Below are 8,543 nucleotides of genomic sequence, written 5' to 3' on the forward strand. Positions count from 1 at the left end.
CTCCCGAGCAGCCGGGCCTTCACCTACGAGCAGCTCCGCGCCGCGACGGCCGGGTTCGACGTCGCGCGCAAGCTCGGGGAGGGCGGCTCCCCTGCCAAACCCTCGCCTCCGTCGCGGCCGCGCGGGAGAACTGGATGCCGCCCCAGCGAAAACGCCTCGCCCCGCCTCGTCTCTCCGCTGAAACTACTAAAGCTGGGCCTTTTTGGACTTGAGTGAATCCTGTCCATTGAATATAGAATGAGGGGCTGGTATTGTAGGCTAAGGCGCTCTGAGCCTTTGCTTCATTGTAAACGATGTATAAAAGCATCCGGAGATATTCTAAGAAAAAGCACCTAGAGAGCCTGCCAAGACATGACTCATGTGACTGAACGATCATTGTAAAAACATAATTGAGGCACAAGGCTAGAAGAAATACGACTTTTTCTTTTTCTTTTTTTGAGTAATAGAAGAAATACGACCTAAAACAAAGAAAGAAAAAAATAGGTGAATGGATGGAGAACAAAAGCAGGAGATTTCCTTGTTATAACTAATTATTTTTCGACAAAGGATGAATATTATTAGCTCAAAATGAAGCATCAAGAAGATACATAACACAATGAGCATACATCTGGCCTCTGCATAGCTAGGATGCACACAGCCTACACCAACTCACACGCACGCAAAAAACACGCCCACAACTAGAAGTCATATAAGATCGAAGCTATGCGTAGGCGAGGGGGAAAAATCCAAAGCGATCTGATGTGCGATCGACAAACTATAACAACAACCATATCCGCACCAACTATCTCATAACATCACATGGATGGCGAGGTTCTTCAACAGCAACGCCTCCAGGACGGGAGAGACACTCAAGTGTCACCGTCACCGTATCCAACCATAAAGTCAGAATCTAGGTTTTCACCCTGTAGAAGCAGTCCGAGCATATTCAAGCAATGCCTTCAACAAGGTAACTACATAAAAAGAACATCGCCATTGCCAGACATAACCACTCTCGGTTGACCTAGGATTTCGCCCCGAAGCTCAAGGCCAGGTGCTCGAGTAGCACCACCATCGAAATCACACATGTGTTATCGCCACCACTTTTCCAAAATCTCACGACTACATGCGATGTGACCACCGCCACTGTACAACCATTCCTCTGCGTCAAGTCATCGTCCATAATTTGTATCTCACCGCCGAAAACAACCACCGGATCAAGAGACGAACCTCCCAAAAATCCTTTGTTGATCATCGCCATTGTGGAGCCATAGGAAGTCCCTGCATTTTGCAGTCACCACCATCCGGCCGATCGGATCTAGATCACCACCACCAAGCCGCAGGCCGTAGCGCCGCTGGCGGCCATCGCATGTGCGGAAGGCTGGCCCATTGCCGGCAGCACCGTGGGAGCCAAGTGCAGCACGCCACTAGCGGAGGCCTAGCGCGAGCACGTGGACGGGCAAGTAGTGTTGGGGCAGATCGACGAGGTGGCGGAGCTCCGGTCGCCTCTCCCGGAGCGGCAGCTCACGGGCAGCTTTGCAGCAGCAGATCAGCGCTGGCGGCATCCCAAGTACCGGGCCCGTGAGAACGAGATGAAGAACCAGTACGATTGACTCATCAAATCCATGGATGTTGGAGAGGAAGAGGAAGAAGTGAGTTGCCGTCGTCAGTGGTGAAGTGGTGACATATGGGATCCGGGTGGCTAGGGTTGGGGGCGCCCTGGTGTCGCCCTCAATGACACATGAGCGATCGTTCTTATATCTACTGGTTACTTCTACTACGCACGGCGTGCAACAGTTCTATATATTCACCTTGTTTGTTTCTAATATGTTTTTTAAGAAAATGAGGATGTACCCTGGCCTCCTCGTCTGGTCCAGGCATGCAGCTATTTTATTAATTATTCACAAAGCCCTTATAAGATCATACATCAGTAAGTCTGTCGCCACCATCTTCGCAACACCAGTCGCTACTCCTATCCCGTGATGAAGGGGTGCCGAATGTCCGAGCCTAATACCAAACACACATCGCACCAACACCTAACATCTAATGTCAGATGCCCCGTCCAAGCCACAATACCTGGACTGGGTTAGACACCGGTCCGGCAAACTTTCAGTGGGCACCACATGCGCACGCTGCAAGGGCCGTCACCTCCTTCATTCATTGATCCATCCTTAGATCAGATACTGACGCATCGACCTTGCTAGGCCTCTCTGCCATCGACACCACCACGACGCCAGACATCGTCGTCCTCCGGCACTAGTCCATCGCCACCCATCGAAGGCCGAGTCTGCACTGCGCAACGCTGCCGAGATCCGCTGCCATCGATGTGTAGGATGAAGCACCGCTCCACTTCCTACCGACGCCCAACCACCAAGCCGTCCGTCATGCCCGTCCAGCCGATGAATGTCTCCAAAGATGATGCCCCCACAGGGGTGACGACGAAGACGTCGCCATTTTCCAATGCAGGAGGCCCCATGAACGCCTCCAACGAGGCTATGACGCCCATGGGCGCCGCCGTCAATAGTAGCGTCCTCAAGATTGAGGTTTCCCTCGGAAACAATGGAGCGAAGGACGCCCCCACCATCCCCTCTAACGAGGAACATGACACCCACGGGCGCCGACGATGGTGGCATCCTCGCCCACTTCAGCAGCTTGGCCACCATCTCCTCGTCCACTTGATCGGCCGTCGGGATGCCACCGCGAGGCAACACCAACCGACCAGATCCCGTTGGACCGATGATGAAGACAGCCAAAGGTAGAGGAGGTCGCATCGCTGCGTGACCGGCGCCTTGGCCACACAGACATCGGCCCGAGACGCCCGCTGAAGATCCACCCTCACCGCCACGCCTCCAAGCCATGACGGAGGGACGCCCTGCCGCCACCATCATCCCCCGCACGGCCTTTGCCCAGCTGGGATCCGGCTGCGGCAGGAGGGGAGGCATAGGGGAGTGGAGGCAGAGGGGATCAGGAGGGATCTAGAGGGGAGTCCATGCTATGAACGGCTTAATTATTCTGCAGTTCATCATTACGAGTTTTACGTTCGTGCTTAATCTCATGTTGTGCTCTCACGAATTTCACATATAAGCCTATTAAACGAAGGACAAGTAAACAATTGGTACCCTAGTCAGTTTCATTTCCTTTAAAGAAGAGCTCAGAAAAACTTCACTTTGTTAGGGTTTGTGTCCTGCTCAGAAAGACGAGACGACGGGTACAATGCAATACCTGCCTACTGTTGTTCCAATAAAAAGAGCAAGGGTTCCTACCTCTCGTCGGAGCCGCGGTAGGTCTGCCTCGTCTCCGGTGGCCCTAGGGCCATGGGGGCGCAGGGATCTCGGCAAGGGCTGGCGGGAGGGCTCCGTTTTTAGTCGTTTCTTTCACTTTTGTTAGGGTTTGTGTCCTGCTCAGAAAGACGAGATGACGGCGGCTCTTTGAAGATGGAATAAATGTCTCCCCGCCTAGCCTCTGTTTCGGCGGTGGGTCTAGCACCGTTGGTGGGCGTGTGGAGGTGTGTCTCCGGCGGATCTATCTTTGGTGGATTTGCTCGGATCTTGTCTTTGTTCATCTACGTTCGTGTGTCTTCAGGTTGGGTCCTTCTGATCTATGTTATTCTTCATCGGCGGCGGTTTTTGTTCTGGTGCATTGGTCCTATGGGGCCTTAGCATGACGACTTTCCGACTGTCTACTACAACCAGTTTTGCCCCGACTCCGGCGATGGAGGGGCAATGACGGCTGTGCGTTTTGGGCTTGCTTTAGTGCTTGTAATCGTTGCTAGGTGGTCTACGAATCTGCATGTAATTTTTATTATTTTTTATGTTCGTTGTACTGCCATGATTGAAAATGAATAGATCAAAATGTGGGAGATTGCGTGGTTGCGCCGGCCGGCCACTGAATCCTTTCCCTCATGACTTTAATTGATGGTTACAACAGAGGAAGGACGTGGTTTAAATACATTTTTTTGGTAAATGATGGCTTTTATTGCTCAAAATGAAGCATCAAGAAGATACAAACACAATGAGTACACACCCGACCTTTGTTAGTTAGGATGCACGCATTCAACACCAACGCACACACAGAAGAACACTCGCTGGCAGATAGCAAATTCATATAAGATCAAATCTATTCATAGGGGAGGAAAAAAGAAGAAAAAACAAAAGCAATCTTATCCGCAGTTGGCAAATTACAACCATGAACATATCCGCAAAAATCATCTCATAACACCACAAGAACGACGAAGTTTTTTAAGAACAACATCTTCAGGAAGGGAGGGACGCTCAAGCGCCGACGTCACTGTATCCAGCAACGCAAGGCTAGATTCTCGGCTTTCACCCTGAAGAACCAATCCAAGCATATCTCAGGAATGCCTTCAATAAGGTATGACGTGAAAACATTGCCATTGCCAGGTATAAACAAGTCAGGGCAGACATTGCACCACCATCAAAGTCAGTAATGTGTTGTCGCCACCACATCTCCACGATGCCAATAGCTACATGCGATGCGCAACCATCGCCGCTATACAGCCATTCCTTTCCATCAAGCCGTTGTCCATAGTTTGCAACCTTGGGGTAGCCATTGCCAGATCTGGAGACCTAGATCCAAACCGTCGCAGTGCCCGTAGCCTTGCGAGGGTGCCGAGGCCTGCCAAGGTTGCCGCCGGGAAGCTGAAGGAGGTCATTGCACCCTAGTTTGCATCAACCACTACCAAACCCACTCGAACTGGATCACAACCACCAAGCTAAGCAGATCAAGATCAGGTCAACTATGTCGGCTGGACCATGGATGCCACCAAAAGCGACACCGAAGGCTCCTCTCATCACCACACCGACGGGAAGACCATAGCATCCCGATTCATGACTGCGACGAGAGGCCACGCACACCACCGACCACCGAACCATTGGCACAAGGGCCACCATGAACACCTACAGCCATGACCACAAGGTCCTGTTCAGGCTCCAATGGCCCTTCGTCCGGGCAGGAGACGGTTGGAGGATCCCCCCCCCCCCCCCCCCCCCCCACCGCCACCGCAGCAGATGTCGGAGGCAGCGGCGACACCGCGTGGGAAGTCTAGTGGCTGGCTAGGGTTAGCCCCCCAAGCCTCCATGGGAGGATGACGAGGGGGTGTTTTCTCTGGACCCAATTAGATGACACCCCGTCGTGTAGTTAGGTGGAGTTACAATTGATCGGATCATTGGTTGTAATCTACCTGTTATGCATGCCCACACACGCCTTTACCATGCATGCTCTGATACATATATACACATGGAGAAACCTGCATGCGTGCCCGCATTCAACATATATGGGCCTCTTAGGGTGCCTCCAAAGATGAGCCACCATTTGTCCACCCCATTATCAATCTGTCCACCTAATGCACACCCCTATTTGTCCTTACCATATGTCCAAAACTCCAACATTGATAGTTAGTCGATGATAAAAACCCAACATATATAGTTCAACTCCACGGTCAACCTAACATAAATAATTCAACATGATTGTTGTACTAGACTTATTTGCATGCTATTTGCATGCTATGTATGAATGATTTGTGCAATTTTCTATCCGAACTTTAAATGAAATCCACCGTGTTCGATGATTTTCATCTGGTTAGTTGAAATGTGGTTTGGAATGTATGCGAGTAGCGTTGGATGTCCAGCTCCTGCATCATTGTCCGTGGAATGGCCCCGTTGTCCGCGGACGGATGTGATGTCCAGTTTGCAGGTCAGGATTGGAGCTGCCCTACGTTGCACCATTATGTTCCTTCAAGTACGGTACTCATGGCATGCTAAATATTATATGACAAGACTTTATTTCATGTGTATTGTATTTTGCTTGGATACATTCATATTCATTAGTAACTGCATACAAATAGATGCAACAAAAAATATCGTCGCGTTCTATGATTTTTTTTACTGTAAGCAATAGGTTATTATGGTGGTTTCTCCATTATTTGGTGCAGTCCAGAGCCTAGTTAACCCCCCGATCTCCTATTTTTCTACTGAAGTAGCGTCCCTCAAGGAAAGCTAGCCCAGTTTGTAACTTAGAATTACATCGAACTACCACAAACGAGCGAACTAGGAGATCAGACGAACGAAACGGCTAGGGGCGTGAGAGGGCTGGGAAGTAGTCCAGTTTTACCGTTCTTAATCAGAACAAGCGTGTCAGAGCAATCTACATAGCTCTTGACACAAGAGGAGTGACTAGAAGTGAGCCTGCTGGAAATTTCCTTGTCTATATGTTTACCTTACAAGAAGAACCTAAAGCTATTGTTTTGGGCATGGCTACTACCCCTCCATCCCATACTATAACAACATTTTTGATACTATGTACACTAGTGTCAAAACACTCTTGTATTATGAGACAGAGTAATAAAGTAGCTAGCTCTGATGGGTTCCCTACCGATTCAAAGGACTGTACATAAGGGGCCCTATAGTCGGCTCAAAGGACTGGGTGTCCGCTGCAGTTCTCCTCTGAGTTTTCAGAAGAAAAAAAAACTGAGGTGTGGGTGGCTCCTCGACGTGGCGAGCTGGTGGCCCTTGTGTTCGAGTTCCTTGGCGCAGCCACGGGGTCAACTGCAACGTGCATCGAGTGGACCCTTGCCCACCTCATCGACCAGCCGGAGGTCCAGGACAAGCTGCGCCGCGAGATTGACGGTGAGGCAAACGCCTCTGGCGGGATACTCTCCAGCAAGAGCCTTCGCAGCGGCAGCATGCCGTATCTGAACGCCGTGGTGCTAGAGACCCTCCGCATGCACCCGCCGGTGCCGTTCATCTTGCGCAGCGCCCATGGCGAGGGCGCCAAAGAAATCGGCGGCGTGACCTTCCCTGTGCCAGCGGACGGCCTGAAGGTCGTGTTCAATCTAGGTGACATGGGAAGAAACCGAAAGACGTGGACAGATCCTGACAAGTTCTGGCCGGAGCGGTTCCTTGCCGGCGGCGAGGCGGAGGACGTTGGGCCGGCCCCGGGCCCTAAGGCGATCAGGATGATGCCGTTCGGTGCCGGACATAGGAACTGCACGTCAAGTGCTTCTTGGCGGCGATCGTCCATGAATTCGACTTTGCGCAATCGGCCGAAGACGGCAGCAGCGGTGTCGACATGACGGAGCTGCCCGACGGCTTCGTAAAGTTAATGAAGAAGCCACTCTCCGCGCTTGTCACACGACGCACTTAATTTCTTTGAAAACCCGTGATCCTGTGTACGTGTTTTCTCGTTGGGCGATGCTGGGCGCCGGCGCACCGGCCGAACGCTTCGGCCGGTCCGACCCTAGCTGTCAGATCGGCCCGTCCCGATCCGTTGGATCTTTATCCAAATCAGGTCGTCTTCTTCCTCTCGCGAGCGCGGACGGAAAAAGGAACCCCGTCCTGCCGGCTGCACGCGTTTCCCCCTCGTCGCCACCTCCTCGCCTGCCCTCCCCGTCTCTGATCGCCGCCCATCTTCGCCGGCCGCCCTGGTCACCGGTCCCAGCCCTCGGCGGCCGTCCTCGTCACCGGCTTCGCCCATGCAACAGCCCACTCATGCAGTTGTAGCTTCCCGTGGCAACCGTTGTAGCTCCGATGGCGACGACTGGAGCTCACCGGTGTGCTCGCCGGCGCTCATCCCCCGCTTGCAACAAAAAAATCGAGCGCCCAGGGAGATGCCCAGTGCTGCAACCTACAACGAAAAAAGCTATAATCGGTGACGAAAAAAGCTTCAACCAGCTATGGGAAAAGTTTCAAATCGTATGACGGAAAACTATGAACGACCAAAGAAAAGTTACAACCGGTGACAAAAAAAGCTTCATCTGGCCACGAAAAAAGCTTCATCCGACAATGGAAAAAGCTTCAACTGAAGCCGTAAGCCATGGACGACAAACGAAAAAGCTACAACCGGCCGTTGCAAAAGCTACAACCGGCATTGAAAATGTCACACGGTCGTAGCAAAATGCCGTTACAATTGAAGCATTTCTGTTAGCGGTTGCAACTTTTCTAATTTGCATGGTGTCTAGTTGTAGCTTTCTCTCAATGGTTGGAGCTTTTTCCAACTACAGTTGAAGCTTTTCTATCAATGGTTGTAGCTATTTTCTTTTTAGCAGCGCTTGGGTAAGGCTTTTTGTGTCGTTTGGGTTGAAGCTTTTTTCATTGAAGGTTGTAGCATTTCATGTCAACGGTTGTAGCTTTCTGGCGATGGCGCTGACAGCTTGTAGCTTTCTCAACATCCGGTTGAAGCTTTCCATTAAGGGGGATGAAGCTTTTTTGTAAACGGTTGCAACATGAGGGGGTGCGACGATTTCTGCAGAAGCCTCTGGTGTTGCCCATCGCCCGCCCGGCTCGCCGGCGGCGAGGCAGAAGCACGATGCGTGTGGGAGTTGCAACCGGCGGGAATGGAATTGGTCAACGGCCTTGCTGCATCCAATGGCGAACGGGGTGAGATCTACATCCATGGCCGCGCGGGGATTCGATCTTCCATGGCCGACGGTGAGCTCCTCAAGCGTTGCAGTGATGTAGGCAGGAGATGCGGGCGTCGGCGCTGCGTGCTGCAACGATGGGCGCAGGAGACGAGGATGGGGCGAGATCCGCGGAGCTGCGAGACGGGGATGA

This window comes from Aegilops tauschii, chromosome 2, assembly GCF_002575655.3.
Source record: "Aegilops tauschii subsp. strangulata cultivar AL8/78 chromosome 2, Aet v6.0, whole genome shotgun sequence".
In the NCBI taxonomy this organism is placed as follows: Eukaryota; Viridiplantae; Streptophyta; class Magnoliopsida; order Poales; family Poaceae; genus Aegilops; species Aegilops tauschii.